General features: G+C 33.8%; 1 protein-coding gene and 3 long non-coding RNA genes across 5 annotated transcripts in view; 1 reads left to right on the forward strand and 3 right to left on the reverse strand.

Annotated features, from left to right (window-relative positions):
- The window catches only part of LOC145313961 (F-box only protein 30-like), a 116206-nt gene that overhangs the window by 46434 nt on the left and 53239 nt on the right, over window positions 1–16533 (forward strand). The gene's annotated exons all lie outside the window — the stretch shown is intronic.
- On the reverse strand, window positions 691–1917 carry LOC145315222 (uncharacterized). Its single transcript, XR_013877985.1, has 4 exons — window positions 1811–1917; window positions 1293–1385; window positions 1174–1213; window positions 691–760 (listed from the first exon to the last, which is right to left on the reverse strand). It is a non-coding gene; the product is annotated as an uncharacterized LOC145315222 (long non-coding RNA).
- LOC145315223 (uncharacterized) lies at window positions 5328–5996 on the reverse strand. Its single transcript, XR_013877986.1, has 3 exons — window positions 5891–5996; window positions 5600–5679; window positions 5328–5517 (listed from the first exon to the last, which is right to left on the reverse strand). It is a non-coding gene; the product is annotated as an uncharacterized LOC145315223 (long non-coding RNA).
- LOC145315224 (uncharacterized) lies at window positions 6227–6661 on the reverse strand. Its single transcript, XR_013877987.1, has 3 exons — window positions 6504–6661; window positions 6382–6415; window positions 6227–6305 (listed from the first exon to the last, which is right to left on the reverse strand). It is a non-coding gene; the product is annotated as an uncharacterized LOC145315224 (long non-coding RNA).

Here is a 16533-nt window from a genome sequence, read left to right on the forward strand (position 1 = left end):
TCTATACCTATATTATTGAGATAATAACTTCTCTTTAAAAACAGATCCTTGTAGTTTTTTTTTTACAGATATTTGAATTTAGAAGCCCTGTTCATAAAAAACTTTGAAATTTCGACCAATATTTTCCTCATGCCAGCCTTAACAAGTACAACCTTAAAAAATCCTTAATAAAAACAGTTGACCTTATGAAACCTTAGTTCGACCTAAAATTTCTATACCTAGTTTATACTACGTCTTTTTTTTAGGTAACTAAGAATAAGTTTGATGTAAAATAATTTGTAGTAAGTTAGTTTTTTATTCCTTTTTTTCTGGCTTTACAATTCTTTTTAAAAATCTCCCAAAATATGATGATATCGAATGGCATATTTCTAATAAAATTACAAATTAAATGTCGTCCGCTTATATATTTCACTTTTTAAAGTTTGTTAGAATTGTTAATACATTATTTTACTTTGGCTTTAACAAAGCCTTTGTTTATTACCGCATGTAGGATAATAGTTTTCAAGTTCAACTTATTGTAATTTATGTCATTAATCATTGAATTCTTTTTATATTGAGTAATATTTAATTTTTCAGAAAATTAAAATGCACAAATGATATAAAAAACTTCTTTTATTTCTCTAATACAATACAAAAATTATTCTTGGTTCCATTTATGAAACCAGAATTCACAAGCTAAAAGTATCAGAGATAATATAACTCCTGCCACCACAATATAGAATACCATTTGGAGGTTTACCAATTTTTGCTCAGAATATGCCTAAAAATTAAGTAGAAATAAGGATGACAACATCTATAAAAGCAAAGCTATAAAATCTGACATTAGGACAAACGAACATTAATACTTGTAGAGTGTCAGAACTTTATAAGCCATTTTAATTTATACTTACGTTTTCATGGATTGATTATAGAGATGCGTCGCTTATAATATTGTATCTGGTTGTTCTAGGAACAGGTATTTCAAAAATAAGATGATACTTTTGTCATACAATAAATTGGCATGTTTAAAATAGAAGTACAGACTGTTACAGGAATCATCATGCAAAGTTTGAAATTGCTGGGACAATTCTAACATGCCTAAATTAAGGATAGGGGCTATCTTTTACGGATTCTTAGAGGTACTGACCCTTTTTATAGAAAAGCTTTGCCTTTAACCATTTATATATTACTTACTGCTGGAGATTCACAATATGTTGATATTAGCTTCTTTAAACTAAAATTTAAAATATTAAATATAATACTATAATTAAAAATAGCTTTACTATCATTTGAGTAATTCTAAATATATCAACCTTGAAGTTTTTGACATAAAAGTATGATAAAGAATTCCATGTTCTTCCATTGGAAAGAGAATATTATTCAGAGGTGATGGATCTACATTTTTCCTGCAAAAATGATATCATTACTTTTTAGTGAAAACTTTTTTTCTATATCACTGATAGATTGTTCCATAATGCAAAATTATTTTACAAATAGGCAGGTTAGAATTGTCCTGTAGATTTCAAACATGATTATTTTGTAACCGTCAGGAGGTACAATATGGAAAACATTATTAATATTATTACCAAAATATCAGATTGTCCAATTTTAACAGAGTGATTTTTTGCTTAATAGAAATCAATGTTTTATGTAATCATTCTATTCCTAGGACCATTAGAAATACTGCTATAAGCTAGCCAAGCAACTCTATAATCAAGTCTTAAAATGTTAAGTATGTCCATATTAAGAATCCTTTTGCGATAGATTTATATGAATCATAAAATTGCGTATCAAATATATTGCTAGAATTAGAATAATAGTAAGATTTTACCCAATTAAAAAGTAGACTTTTGGTGAAAATTCAGGAAGAGGCAAATCTGATACTCCCAGATCACAATTTCCCTAAATCAAATTCATGTTCTCCCAATTGTCACTTCATTATTCAATAGTAATACAAAAATATTGGATAAGAAAGTCAAGGTGAATAAAAACAGCTTTTTTAAAACTACAGCTACTTGCAATTAAGAAAGGGGGACATTTTTTTCCGTAAATTTTTGTGTAATCGTTTAGTCAAATGCGCTTATTAAGTCAAAATATTCTTAATTATGATGATTTTATATAATATTCATTTGGTCAAAATTAAGAACAGTTTGATTTAATAAGCGCATTTGACTAAATGGTAACACGCAATTTTATGGAAAATACGCGGAAAAATGACCCCTTTTTTATTTCCAGATGGCTTTTAGCCTAATTTTTAAAGCTTTACCTGCTGTTTTATCAAGTAATTATTTATAAATAAATTAATATTAGATGTTGAGCAGGTAGATCCACTTTGATCATTTCTATGCATTAACAAATATTTATGGTTTTGGAAAGATGTATTATAGTTTCAAAATAAAAATAAAATATTCATCAATATTAAGTAATAATATTTCTAAAAGTAATAATGCCTGACAATATTCATGAGCTCCTCTGAAGGTTTATTTTCTATGCTGGATTTTATGGTAGGTTTCTAATTAGTATAAAAAAGTTTACTAGTCTTTCAAATATTCATTAATACTTCCTAGATATACCAGTGGTTTACACCTAGCTAACAGGAGCTCCTCCTCAAGATCGAATGGGGATAAATTTTCATACTGAATGTTTGTCACACAAAAAAAAACATTCTCAAAGTTTACATATGAAAAAAGTCACTTTACATTTTTCTTTGGAGAGAGATGGATGTTCCAACTCCTCAGAAATAGCTTAAAACTATATGATCTGTATGAAAAACAGTGCCCAATCAGTTAGGTGGTTAGATAGACTTATTGTTTTATACAGACTGATAGACATACGCCATTCTACTTTGTAATAAATGTAGATTGTATTAAATATTACACTTTGGAAATACTGCGCCTCTGCTGTGTTTGCTGGAACTAGAACCTTAAAATGAAGTAGAAAATTATCAGAGATGACTCAAGATGCAAATCTAGTAAAAAATCTGTGTATTTGATTTATTGTCATCACCAAAGACAGAATTTAAAAAATGTCTCTAAGAAAACCAATCATTGTATGAAGGAAAATATTAAAGAATTCATTAAAAAGCACAGATTCTTATTTATCAGGGAGGAAGGGAGAGGACAATGGGCAATTAATTCAATTTAAGAGTTTTTGCTGAAAGGCCAAGAAAACCAGATTTATCCTGAAAATTTGAAGAAAATTCTAAAGTGTCTATGTATATCCAAATTAGATAACTCAAAATGATAAATAGTTCTAAGAAAAAAAACATCTACTAATGAATTAGATTACCAGAACATCACAATGTGGTAAACATTTTGTAATTTAGAGGGGGGAAAGTTTTGACACATTTGTGTTAACAGTGAGTATAGGCTTTATCTTTGGACTGAGAGGATAGGTTATTTGGGATAAAATCATTCTTATATAATCAATTGTCCCAAGTTTTACGATTTTTTGGATAGGCCTCCAGGTTCAGGAGCTGCAGGCCTCCAGGTGGTCTTTGGACAGGCAAAAATCAAAATAATTTTTTGTTGTTGAAAAGTTAGAGGTGATTTTATACAATAAAATATGCAAAATTTTCAAATGTTATTTACATATTTGAAGAAAAAAGATGCATATTTTGTTAAAAAGTTGACCTCTAACTCTTAAAAAAAATATTTTGTTTTTACCTGTTCAGAGACTGGAGGTCTGCAGCTCTTTTACCTGGAGGTCTGCAGCTCCTGAACCTGGAGACCTATCCAATAATCTTTTAACTTGGAAAAATTCATCATTTGAATGATTTTTCATTCTTAGAACATCTTCATCCCATCTCCTATATTATTATATTCCACCATAATTCAAGTTTACACAAAGGGTTCTTAGATTGTTTATTACACAAATATCACAGTAATGTTTCTATACATAAAATGACATTTTCTTGGGCAAAAATATTTGTTAGAACCAGCCGAAATAGTTTTATACTGTTTGTCTGCTAGAAATTGTGTTAATTGTCTGCTTTTTATTTTTGTATTCTAGATTCATAACAAATTGCGCGGCAATTGTGTGCTAGTACCCAAATTCAGTCTAAATACTTCACAAACACTTTAAGCTAGTACCCAAGGCTTGAGACCCTAAAATATTAAATATTCGATCCATTGTCCACTCCCTTCATCCATGCTTATTTATACTACCTTCATTCCTTTATTTGTAATATCTTTAAATTTCTCTACTTTGCTTGCTGTATTTGTATTAACTGAACAAAATTTTAAGTTTTTTTTTTCAAAAAGGAATCAAATAATAATTAAAATTTCACCTGAATTGGATGTAAGAAGAGCTGTATAAAAGTTAAATACAATCATTCCAGTAAACAAACATCCCAACACTAATATCTTTAATAAAAGAAGATGTAAAAGATGAAAAGCTCATGGTCTATAAATGTAAGTGCAGAAATGCTTTTCTCATATTCATTCGAAACGATTAATATCTGGTGGATTAGAACTGGTTCTCATTCATACAAAATAAACTATGTCTAGCATTGTATTACATACAGTTTTCTACAAATATAAAAATATACAATCATAACATTAAAACCAGTTTTTTTAGGCTGTGCCTTTGGCATCTCAGGGCAAAAAACTGGATTTAGTCTTATAATTGTGCATTTTATAAACGCAAAAAGTTGTTTATAATACGATGCGAGAAATAACTATTAAAAGTAAAAAATATCTTATTCGTTGTGGTACATGCGATTGGTAACTATTTAAAAATTACTCTTGCTGAAGTTTTTGTAGCTGTAGGAAGTACAGGTAGTTGCCAAGCAGTGCACATCCAAAAATTATAGAATAACCATAAACTGTTCCCTAGAATAATAGGATTTTACAACAATTATTAGGGCGAAAATATACATATAGATGTATATTTTAGTTGTTAATATATCCTATACTAGCGGCTATGCCCCTAGAGGCCTCTAGGGGACTTGATGTATGAGGGGAAAGTTTAAGCTTGTTTAATAAAAAGTTTTATAAAATTTGATGGGGGGGGGGGGTCATTTTTTCTGTTGGTGATTTCTCTTTCCTCTTATTTAGCTATAGACATTCACAGGACCTAAGAAATTCTATATTGTAAAGGAGAACCATATTAGTTCAGCAGTTAATGAGATCCTTTGCTATAGACAATAAACCTTATTACTTTATATCAAAGGATTTTTAAAGTATGACAAGAATACCTGTCACTATTTTTAGGTTGTGTCTTCTGTTCCAAACAAGTAAATATATCATCACTATAATTTAGAATTATTATTGACTACTAAAAGAAGAGAAAAGTGGCTAAATTGAAGATCTTTGATGAAAGTGCTAGTTTTTTAAAACCTGAAATAGCTGAAGTAATTGTCAGGGTAATCCAAACATCATATTCTAAACATAGCAACATATAAAATACTTTAAGTTATTTTTTATTGAAACACCTTGATCTTTATTTGTTTACCTGTCTCTCCAGTAAGAATCTTGATGCTGAAAGGAGCCATTGAGGTTTTTTCCCTCTTAGAAATGATATACATTCCAGTTTTGGCTTTAAAAAGTGTTAATTCAAGATACATCAAGTATTTATTTATCAATAATATAAGATTTAAATATGAAATACTAAACTATACCTATAGATCTCAGAAAGGTAAAGTCATTTGCCCTGTCTGCTGTTAACGAAAATGGTGTCATGGCAATATCAACTTCATTCCTAAAAATTATGATTGGTTTATCAGCCAATTTTTTGTTTTATAGTTAACAAACCCTTTTTCATAGTAATTTATAATTATCAATAATGATAAATCCTTGCTTACAATTTTTTTATGAAGATATATGATGACTTTATTGACTAAATCTTGAAAATTGTAAGATTCAACAAAAAGTGACCTATATGTTGCTCAATAAAAAAATTATTGATTTACCTTGCTAGGTCACCCAGCAATCCTGTCCAGGAACCATTAAACTTTGTCCCATACTGGTTGTTAGTTGCCAGCTTACATTTCAATTTCAAATCTAATATCTATTTAAAAATCATATTTTTGTAATTAAGAAATTATCTGAAATAAAAATTTAAATAATAGGTAGGATAAAAGTGCCATGTTTCAAATCAACTCAAAATAACTTAGCATAAGAAAGAGTTATATCACATTGGCAGTTGCTTTAATTATATACAAAATGATCTGCTTCATTTTTTTCCCTAAGTTCCTTAGAGTTTGTTGAAAAATTTACAACTCTTTCTCCCTCCTATGTTTTTTTTCATACCTTTTGAATTTCTCTAAGAATATCTATAACAGGTCCCTCAAAAGATTCAAAACAGTTTTCAGATTTCCCAATCATCTATATAAAATAATAAACAAAATAATGGATAAAAAATGAATTTAAAATTACCTTTTTTTTAAAAAAAAATAACTACCCTAGAATATATTGATATGTTTCTTAATCCAACTCTGAAAACAAACATTAGAATGAAATACTACTAGACTATTATTTCATAAGATCTAAAATAAGTTGTAGTTCAAAATCCTAATTACTTACGTAATGGATGCTCCTCTAATAAACACTGATTTTTCTCCATATTGCTCTGCTAACTTTTCTGTCAACTTTTCATCAGAAAGAATGCTCATGGTGTTTTTATTCAAAACGGGATGAATTGATATTATCATAAAAACTGTGCTTAAGATATAATTCAACATTTTTCTGTAAATAGTATGAATTAAGACTAAAACTTTGAGGCTTTTTTATGGGGGGGGGAAACTTCATCTAAAATAGTAAGTAATTCAATAATAGAGGAGGTTGTTATACCCTAAAAAGTGCGAATTTTTCTTTACTTGTATTTCCTCCCTCTTAGGAAAATGACATCCATAAATTAGGAATTTTTTTTACATATAAAATTTTCATTAACTTGAAATTTCACATTTTCTATGTACTTCTACATGCTAGGAGGAATACTGCAAAAAAATTAAACACAAATATTGATATTTCATTGATATAACAAGCTTATGATAAATTATGTTTTAAAGTTATCAAATTGTTGTGTAATTATGTATAAAGGAATTAATACGTAAAATGTACTATTAACAAAAAAAATATTTAAAAACACATTATTTTGGTAATTAGTCCTATTAATTGTGCTTGGTTACTAAAATCATATATTTCCAAACAAAATATCCAAGAAATTAATGTTATGATGTATGTAGATATTTATAAACATAATTTATTATTTACTTATCCTGCTGTGTTATTAATGATACTTTAAAGCAATTTAATAGCATTGTTAATTTAATTTTACTTTCAAATTTCTAGTTAAACTTAAATGACAAAAATGCCTAAAAAGAAATACAATGAAACAACTTGAATGATATAAGTATTTGTACTTACTGTGATTTAATAACATACATTATATTTAGATATTTATATTCAATTATATATTTATACTTATGCTGCATATATATAAACAAGGATGACAACATCCATAAGTAGCGAAGCACAAACAATTAAATAAGAATTTAGATATTAGTTGTCAAAAGCATGTATATTAGGAAAAAATCATGAAACCTTTTCAACATTTGTTTTTAATTTCTTAATATTTATATTTCAGTACTATGATAAACTGACTGATGGTTAAAGTAAATTACATAGTGGATGCTCAAAACAACGGGAAATTTGATTTTGATATGTTTAACTACAAAAATTTAAAAAAACGGACCATAGGTAAACACCAAAGATATGAGGAAAAATGTAAAAAAAATATAAAAATAGCCAAAAACCTGAAAAAAGGCAATTCTGGCCGTCATAGTTGTTTTCTTTAAACGATAGAAAATTTAATTTTGATATCTTGAACTGAAAAAATTTTGGAAATCGGACCATAAACACCAAAGGTATGGAATAAAATGTGAAAAAATCAAAAATAGCCTAAAACCTGCTTAAAGACATTCTGACCGTCATAGTTGTTTTCTTAAATCGACAGGAAATTCAATTTTGATATCTTTAACTGAAAAAATTTTGAAAATCGGACCATAAACACCACAGGTATGGAAGAAAATGTGAAAAATACAAAAATAGCCTAAAACCTGCTTAAAGACAGTCTGACCGTCATAGTTGTTTTCTTAAATCGACAGGAAATTCAATTTTGATATCTTTAACTAAAAAAAGATATGGAGAAAAATGTGAAAAAATACAAAAATAGCCTAAAACCTGCTAATAAGCGGTCCGACCGCCATTGATGTTTTATAGTTAATTTTGCTCCTTAATAATAGGAATGTTGTCAAAAAATTTCAGCCTTTTATCTTTTATATGAGCCGAGAAATTTACGTTTCCTCCAAACTAAGACGGACAGTCGGACATTTCAAATTATAGAGTAGCTTCGCTACTAATAATGACAAAGAATCTATGTTAAAAAAGTTGCAAACAAGTCATTTAGAGGTGCATTTAATAAAAAATGGAGTCCTCAAATCCTTTTAAAAAGTGTTGTGCTCAAAGAAAATATATTAGAAAAAAATTTAATTTGGATTAAATGATTTTTAGTAGCTGAACTACTCAGATCTAAAATTCGAAATTTACTCCTATTTGAGAGACACAGCTATTATTTTTAGGGATTAAATAAGTTTACAATTTACATATCCCCACAAAGTTGAGGTGCTGGCTCGATTCCTAGATTTTCACGTTATAAATCTTCGTGATTTTTTTAGATTAATGTTTTTTATGAAACTGCTCTATAGTTTATTTTTCCAGATATTTATCCATATCGATGTTGTCATCCTTGTTCCTTTTCTGAATGCAATGGTAGTTTTATGAAGGGGGGGGGGGTTTTAATGCAACCATCTCGTAATCAATGTATAAATGGCACTTAGAATTCGAATTTCGACCTCAAATTTTGCATGAGTAATCCTTGGTAGGTCTATTTTCCCTAAATCGAACAAAAAGTTGGAAAAGTAACGGCTGGCAGCTGGCGGCTCAGCCGTTTTTTGCCTAATTTCAGGGCAAATTCATCATTAATTACGTAGGATTCAACTTTTTAAAACATATTTTTGGTTTAATTCATGTTAAATGATAGCAATAACCATTTTTAAAATTTCTTGTACCAGCTGCTAAACGGCTAGAACCGGCTGAAAACGGCTGGGAGCTGCCAAGAGTATGAAGAGTTGATAGGGCATGTGACATGTCTAGGGGTAGGTTTTTATGGTTGCTGAGCTCAAAAATACTACCAAGAATAGTGGCAGCCCATCCATATGGCAGCTGGGTAACGGCCGCTGCTGAGCTGGGAGCTGCCAAGAGTTGAATGTGTAGATAGGGCTTGTAACGTGTCTAATGGCTGGTTTTTATGGGTGCTAAGAGTAGAATAAGTACATAGGGCTTGTGACATGTCTAGGGGTAGGTTTTTAGGGGTGCTAAACTCAAAAATGCTACCAAAAGTAGTGGCAGCCCATCCATATGGCAGCTGGGTAACAGCTGCAGCTCAGCTGGGAGCGGACAAGATTAGAATGAGTAGATAGGGCTTGTGACGTGTCAAGGGGTAGGTTTTTATGGGTGCTGAGCTCAATACTACTAAGAGTATGAAGAGTTGATAGGGCATGTGACATGTCTAGGGGTAGGTTTTTATGGTTGCTGAGCTCAAAAATGCTACCAAGAATAGTGGCAGCCCATCCATATGGCAGCTGGGTAACGGCCGCTGCTGAGCTGGGAGCTGCCAAGAGTTGAATGTGTAGATAGGGCTTGTAACGTGTCTAATGGCTGGTTTTTATGGGTGCTGAGCTCAAAAATACTACCAAAAATAGTGGCAGCTCAATCATATGGCAGCTGGGTAACGGCCGCTGCTGAGCTGGGAGCTGCCAAGAGTTGAATGTGTAGTCAGATAGGGCTTGTAAAATGTCTAGGGGTAGGTTTTTAGGGGTGCTAAGCTCAAAAATACTACCAAAAATAGTGGCCGCCCATCCATATGGCAGCTGGGTAACAGCTGCAGCTCACCTTGGAGCGGCCAAGAGTAGAATAAGTACATAGGGCTTGTGACATGTCTAGGGGTAGGTTTTTAGGGGTGCTAAACTCAAAAATGCTACCAAAAGTAGTGGCAGCCCATCCATATGGCAGCTGGGTAATAGCTGCAGCTCAGCTGGGAGCGGACAAGATTAGAATGAGTAGATAGGGCTTGTGACGTGTCAAGGGGTAGGTTTTTATGGGTGCTGAGCTCAATACTACTACCAAAAATAGTGGCCGCCCATCCATATGCCAGCTGGGTAACGGCCGCAGCTCACCTTGGAGCGGCCAATAAAAACCTACCCCTAGACATGTCACAAGCCCTATCTACCCATTCTACTCTTGGCAGCAACCAGCTAAGCTGCAGCTGTTACCCAGCTGCCATATTGATAGGCGGCCACTAATTTTGGTAGTATTTTTGAGCTCAGCACCCAATAAAACCTATCCCTAGACACCTCACAGGTGCTATGTACTCATTCTACTCTTGGCCGCTCCCAGCTGAGCTGTAGCTTTTACCCAGCTGCCATGTGGATGGGCCGCCACTATTTTTATTAGTATTTATGAGCTGAACACCCCTAAAAACCTACCCCTAGACACGTCAAAAGCCCTATCTACTCATTCTACTCTTGGCTGCTCCCAGCTGAGCAGCGGCCGTTACCCAGCTGCCATATGGATGTGCTGCCACTATTTTTGATAGCATTTTTGAGCTCAGCACCCATAAAAACCTACCCCTAGACATGTCACAAGCCCTATCTACCCATTCTACTCTTGGCCGCTACCAGCTGAGCTGCAGCTGTTACTCAGCTGCCATATTGATGGGCTGCCACTATTTTTGGTAGCTTTTTTGAGCTCAGCAACCATAAAAACGTACCCCTAGACATGTCACAAGCCCTATCTACACATTCAACTCTTGGTAGCTCCCAGCTCAGCAGCGGCCATTACCCAGCTGCCATATGATTATGCTGCCACTATTTTTGGTAGTATTTTTGAGCTCAGCAACCATAAAAACCTACCCCTAGACATGTCACATGCCCTATCAACTATTCATACTCTTGGCAGCTCCCAGCCGTTTTCAGCCGGTTCTAGCCGTTTAGCAGCTGGTACAAGAAATTTTAAAAATGGTTATTGCTATCATTTAACATGAATTAAACCAAAAATATGTTTTTAAAAGTTGATTCCTACGTAATTAATGATGAATTTGCCCTGAAATTAGGCAAAAAACGGCTAAACGGCTGAGCCGCCAGCTGCCAGCCGTTACTTTTCCAACTTTTTGTTCGATTTAGGGAAAATAGACCTACCAAGGATTACTCATGCAAAATTTGAGATCGAAATTCGAATTCTAAGTGCCATTTATACATTGATTACGAGATGGTTGCATTAAAAACCCCCCCCTTAGTAAAAGTTGATTGCTGGCTTACAGACTTATAATTTGTATTATTGTTTATATTCAATGTAATTATAACTCTAAACTTTTCTATGGCAAACAAAAATTTCCTCAATTATATAGAGTAGAAATCCAATAAAAAGTCCAATAATTATCACCTTTTTCATGTAATGATTTTCAAAACATCATTTATTTTAAGTAGCAAATGAATGTTATTGTAACTTGGTCTGTTTTGTTTTTAATACTACAGGGAACTTTAGAATAACAAATTGAATTGCAATTTTCTTGGCTGATATTTAAGAAATAAAGCTTAAACTTCTTGCATACTTATATTTTGAATTCGTTAGCTTCACCTAATCTGTAACACAATTGGTCTGTCGGGCATGATTAAAACCTTGACAAAATAGCATCTACTTTAAAAATCAATTTGTCAGTCAGTCTGTTTGGCTGTTCTTAATATTTTAATTATGTGTGTTTACTGTTTATATGTATATATATATATATATATATATATATATGCTTCTTATGGATTTTGATCATTGTTTCCTTATAACATTATGTTTTCTTTCTAACTAGAGTTTGTATTGTGCATTTAATGTCGTCCTACTCTTGATATTTTTGGACAGTCATAAACATAAAAAAATATGTTGTGAACTGAATTAACTTCAAATATTAGACATAATAAGAGGTATATTGATATTCATTGTCTTTGATGTTTGTATGATTGCTTGTTGTTGGGGGTTACAGGCTTGAGTCTTTTGAATGTTTTGTCAAGCTAGAGATGTTAAATGTAGTCTTCATCGGGGAGGGAGGGAACATAGGGCTGTTTATTGCACTTGTGTTGGAATGATTTTTCTTGTATTCCCTGGCAAGTTCGAACCCATTAATTCCCTTTTCCTTACACCAGAGAATGAGTGTGTTACGCGGCATTCCTAACTATCTCCGCGCGTCGCTTGTAAACAAACAAGGAGCTGCGCATTTTTCCTTTGATGATTCCCATGTGAAGAGCTACGTGAATAAAAATAATGTATTGGTTGAATATACATGCGCTCTAATCCGTGGAAGATCTCAAATAAGCCTTCCTGCTTAGTTTGACATCATATGTGGTAAGAATTTATCTTTAATTCTTAATAATAAGTGTAGTATGGTATATTTTTACGAAGAAATTTAAAACATTAATTTTTCAACAAATTGACCATTTAACTGCTAACTTTTGACATACGAATATTTTCCTTAATTTTATTGATCATTTGAATCTAAAATTATCAATTTCTGATGCTATTTGATATGTTTCGTGCCAATTTAAAGTTTTTTAGAAATTTTATATTTTTAATTAAATTGAAATCACGCAACCTCGATCTTACAAAAATAATAAACCATTAATATTATGTAATTAATTTTTATATTTTTGTTTTAGACTCACTGTTTTCATGGTAATAAATACACATTTGTAAACTTCGCTATGTTGGTCATTCGGAGGGCTTGGAGATAAGATTTCGAGAACGGCAAGGCATGCGTTCCGAAACAATGAAAACAAGACAGAACAGATGCGGCTAAGAAAATATCTGTGAAGTTTTGTGAATGTGTTGGTTGTGATACCTTACCACGCATTATTATAATCGTAATCAGTACAGTTAATTTTTGTGACAATCATGGGTCCTAAAAAGAATAAAGGCGCTCAACTGGGATTGCGGCTGCGCCCAGCCGTCGAGGCCCTAACCAGTGAACTAAATAAAGTGATGAAGTTGGTCAGTGAATCTTCAGAGCTTGATGTTAGACATTTCACTAAGGAGTCAATCCTTGTCCATGACAAGTTCGAGACATTCGATAGCATCATGGTCGGTTTTAGCAAGCTTGGTGTGAGAATCCAAGAGCTTGAGGAGTTTAGTGACATTTATTCTAATATAATTACTGTGCAAAAGGATTATAACGCTCTGAAAGATGCTCTAGATGCTATGGAGGAGCTTAGTGACATTCAAAGTGTTGTTGATTTAGTTGGTGATAATTTGCCTGAACATAAGGCTGAACTATATGATCGATGCTTAAAAATTGTGAAAGTTATTAAAGGGTCATACTTTCCCTTACCAGAACCAATTATAAACACTTTGTCTGCTTTGATGAAACGGCTGGCTGAGGTTAAGCTTGAACCTGTGAAGCCGCCTACAACGACGGCGGGTGCTTCGACAGCATCGCCATTTGTGTCGCCATTTGGCACACCACAGTTCGGCACCGGTTCTATATTCACGCCAGGATATATGAATCGTGTCGACGAACGCCTTCTTCCAAGCTTTGACGGCTCAGAGTCAGCCTACGTAAGTTTCAAGGACAATTTTAAAAAGCTTACCGTAGGACAGGACCCGTCATATTTACAGTTATTGTTGAGCAGTGAAAAGGTTTGCAAAAATAAAGAGTTGAGACTTCAGTTAATTCAGATTCAATCGCATGAATCTCAATGGGCTTACCTCGATGCACGTTTTAAGTCCAAAACACGTCAGATGCTCTGCCTTTTCAACCAATGGGAGAAGAAGCCTAAACCGTCGGACTCCAACCAGATTGTGACAGTCTTAGCAGAGTTTGGTGGTGCAGTTAGCCAGCTCGAGCAGCTGACTAAAGATGATGATGATGAGGAAGTCACCACAAGCCAGTGGTTGACTGTGATCCTTCTGGAGATGTTATCCAAGAAGTTGCCACGTGATTTTCAGGACAAGCTCAACCTGGCGTTGGGCTCGATGGATACCCCAAATATTCCTAAGCTGTTGAAGATTATAGAGGAACAGCGTGGCGCCATTTTGATGAGGTGTTCAATCGATGTAGACACCCCCTCCAAGAAGAAAGGTAATCCTGCGGCCGCAGCTACAGCCGTTGGTAAACCTGGGTCTCCAGCTAAGACCAAGAAGAAACAGCCTTGCCCGTCGGAAGGTTGTAACTCTGATCACCTGTTGTTTAAGTGCTCCAAGTTTAGGGATATGTCTGTTCCTGAACGCAAAGTCTTCATCAAGAAGATAGGCGCCTGTTTGCTCTGCTTACAAAAAGGGCATCGGGTGGCCGATTGTCCCAGAGCCGATAAGCTTGGCAGCTGTACCATAGACAGTTGCAACCAGCCTCATAATTCATTGTTACACGAATCTGTTGCTGGTGGACAAGTTGCGGCAGTGTATGAATCACAATTGTTTAGCAAGAACAATTTTATGCTGATGTTGCAGCAGGTCCCGGCATTGGCGGCTGACAAACGTCAAGTCACCGTCAATGCCATGTGGGACTCTGGAGCAAATTTGACGTTGATTTCTAGAAGTATTGCCAAGAAGTTAGAGTTGCCATCAACTGGTCGCACAGCTACTATTTCTCTGGCAGATGGAAAGAGCCAAGCATGTCCTACAGTCAAGATTTGTTTGGTTGACCGCAACCAAAATTCACATATTCTGGAGGCGGCGGTAGTGCCCAGCATTGGTACTGAAGAAGGGTTGCGTTCTATTGATCCTACAGCCGCCGCCGACATTTTCAACATGAAGCCTGATAATTTTTCTATGGTCGACGGTAAGATTGACATTCTTATCGGCCATTTAACACCAGCTATGTTCCCGTGTGCAGATAAAATGGTTGGTGACTCTAGACTGTACAGAAGCTAAAAATATTTTTTGGGGGTCTTTTGCCCCACTAGCTTCTAGAAGGAAAGTCTCAAAATGAAATCTGTAATGGTTTCTTAGTTCGGTTATGTTAAAAAAAAGTGTTCCTAAAAAAATCAGGTTGATATATTTAAAAATAAGGTCAGAACTCATATTTTTAGTGTTTTTGGGGTCTCTTGCTCCACAAGCCCCTAGAAGGAAAGTCCCAAAATGAAATCTGTAATGGTTCGTAGATTCGGTTATGTTAAAATAGTATTTTTATATAAAAAATCAGGTTGATATCTTTAAAAATAAGCTCAGAACTCATATTTTTAGTGTTTTTGGGGTCTTTTGCTCCACAAGCCCCTAGAAGGAAAGTCCCAAAATGAAATCTGTAATGGTTCGTAGATTCGGTTATGTTAAAATAGTATTTTTTTATTATATAAAAAAATAAGGTTGATATCTTAAAAGAGAAGCCCACAACTCATATTTTTATGATTTTTGGGGGTCTCTTGCTCCACAAGCCCCTAGAAGGAAAGTCCCAAAATGAAATCTGTAATGGTTCGTAGATTCGGTCATGTTTAAATATTATTTTTATATAAAAAAGGAGGTTGATATCTTCAAAAATAAGCCCAGTACTCATATTTTTGTGTTTTGGGGGTCTCTTGCTCCAAAAGCCCCTAAGAGGAAAGTCCCAAAATGAAATCTGTAATGGTTCGTTAATTCGGTTAAGTTAAAAAAGTATTATAAAAAAAAATCAGGTCGATATCTTCAAAAATAAGCCCAGTACTCATATTTTTGTGTTTTGGGGGTCTCTTGCTCGACAAGCCCCTAGAAGGAAAGTCCCAAAATGAAATCTGTAATGGTTCGTTGATTCGGGTATGTTAAAAAAGTATTATAAAGAAAAAATCAGGTCGATATCTTTAAAAATAAGGTCAGAACTCATATTTTTAGTGTTTTGGGGGGTCTTTTGCTCCACAAGCCCCTAGAAGGAAAGTACCGAAATTCAATTTTCAAAGTTTTCCGTGTATATCAAGTCATATAAGAGAGCCTACAAAAAGAATTAGGTTGATAACTTTAAAAACAAGCCCATACGACTCTCCCAAACTTTGGTACTGAATTTCATTTCCTATAAGTGTACAAACTTCCCCCCCCCCCCCCTTATCTTTTAGACTATAAAAAATATTAGAGCTTTCTATCCTATATGGCTTGTCTGTAGTCAAAGTCAAACTTGACAGATTTCGAGATGTCTAAAACGTCAAAAATCTTTTAAAATTCCCGGTTTTCCAATATCAGAGCCAAAATTTAACCTTAAAACTTGTTTCTCTAGCTCTAGCTCAACTGTGGCTTAAATGAGAGCCGCCGTGTCGAAGGGTAGCTTAAAAGAGGGGTGAATTTAGATCCTGCAGTTACTCACGTTTCTAAGGAAATGTGGCCTCCCAGGAGCCCTAATCTTACTCTAATTGACTTTTGGGCCTGGAGCACCATTAAATCACAAACCAAAAGACACGTCCATACAACAAAGACTTTTCTCATTGCTACTATCTAAGAGAACTTCGTGTCCTTAGACAGGGACATGGTGACCAGGGTCGTCGGGCGGTTCAGGGGG

Source organism: Acartia tonsa, chromosome 3, assembly GCF_053477335.1.
Source record: "Acartia tonsa isolate MP-2025a chromosome 3, ASM5347733v1, whole genome shotgun sequence".
Lineage (NCBI taxonomy): Eukaryota > Metazoa > Arthropoda > Copepoda > Calanoida > Acartiidae > Acartia > Acartia tonsa.